The sequence below is a fragment of the Vicugna pacos genome, chromosome 13 (assembly GCF_048564905.1).
Source record: "Vicugna pacos chromosome 13, VicPac4, whole genome shotgun sequence".
NCBI lineage: Eukaryota > Metazoa > Chordata > Mammalia > Artiodactyla > Camelidae > Vicugna > Vicugna pacos.
The window spans coordinates 1,868,750-1,870,580 of NC_132999.1; positions in this window are offsets into that span (position 1 = coordinate 1,868,750).

Here is a 1,831-nt window from a genome sequence, read left to right on the forward strand (position 1 = left end):
GTTTTTGTTATAATTATGTTACATGTAATTGATAATTTATAATATATAACTACAAATAATGCATATTATTGCAGCTAATAAAGCTGATAGAGGTCTTTGTTTTTTGTTATTTTTTTCATATATTTTTTATTTTAATAAAGTTATGGAAATAATAAAGGCTTTTGAGACCCACTGTTGAACATACTTTAGTTTGCAGTCTGAAAGTGGGGGGTATGCGTGGTTTATTACTATATGCATTAAAAAGCAAGAAGGGATGAACTGGGCCTTGCAAGGCCCTGGCCTGAGAGAGATGTTCGAGTACGTGTCTCCCTCAGTGAGCTTGCTGAGCAGAAGGTGACGCTCGTAAATAATAAGCAGCAGGACCATTTCCGTTTTCAGATGCTTACATTTCTCTTTATAGAAGCTGCATATCTGCAGTTCTTCGTTATTTTTTCTCAGTGGAGTACTGTCAGTGTGAAAATCCTTTAATGGAGGCCATTTAGCCTGAGAACGTCCAGGGGCTTGCTGTAACATGCGGCTCCCCCAGGGGCCATGAAGGGCAGGCGTTCTTCACGTCGCTCTTCCAGGAGCCCTGATGCAAGGTCTCTTGACCTCTGGGCAATGCAAGTGAAGACGTAGCTGGTACAGGGGACTTGAATCCATGCTAAACATCACCATGGATAGCACTTCCTTCAGAACGGTGTCACGGCTCTTACACACCTGCAAAGAGGTTAACTCTAGATCAAAGTCTCCTGCTGGGGCCTTGGCAGCCACATTCAGCCTGGTCCACAGAGCGACCTTCTCCTCTAGAAAATCCACCCTCTGCTGTTGTTTCTGTTGACCACGGAAGGAAGGTGGGTGTGAGGCCATGAAGACATGTTATTTCTCTCTTGCACAAAATGTAGGCCATGCAAACAGTATCACTCAAAGCTGAGGGAAAACACCAGAGCAATAGGCACAGGAGCACTATAACCAAGTGCAGGGCGGTAAGGCTAGTGACGAACGCTACACTCTGCAGGCAGGTGGAGCCCGTCCTCCCCAGAGTGAGACCAAAGAAGAAGAAATCCTAGGTCGGTGCCTCCTCCTGGGGCACCAAGCGTCTCCATCTTTCCAGGTATAGACAGAGCGTTAGGCCTCCCGTCGTAAGTTTCCCCGGTTTTTAGTGATTGACGCAGATCTCCCCGTTCAGCGATGACTTTCTGTAAGCTGCGACCAGTTAAGTAGATCTTAAAAGTTACTCTTGCGATTATCAAAGGTTAGTATGTGCCCATTATGGAACATTTGGAAAACGCACAGTGAAAACGCCCGTAAGCCACCCAGGAGTAATCACCGGCACGTTGGTCCTGTTTCTTCCTGGTGGTCGGCTGCACTTTAAAGACAGACAGTTGCAGCTTAGGTGTAACTGACACCGTGTTGTGGTATGATAGCATGTTTAGTCTTTCCATTTTCCTGGCTGCAAAAGTATATAGTAGATAACTAGAAAAATGCAGATCAGCATAAAGGTGGGAGAGGGACCTCACCCCTGCCACGGATGTGCCAACATTTTGGTCTTTCTTTAAAATGTATATTTAACAAACTTGGATCAATAGAACTGATTTTGAAGACTCATCTGTGGGCAGAAGTATATTTGCTTTTTTTAGAGAATGGAGCTTATAGTCTTACCTCCTGAGGTGTGGAAAAACTCCCCATACACAGGTGGACACCAACCTCGTTGAGAGCTGACCATACATAGAGTTTGAAGCCAGCTTCTATGTGGGGCCTACATCCTAGCAAGTTTGGCGCATTAGCCGTGCAAGGCAGTTTCTCTGACGATGAGGTGGTGGATCCATCCTGTGCACGCTGGCATCTTTAA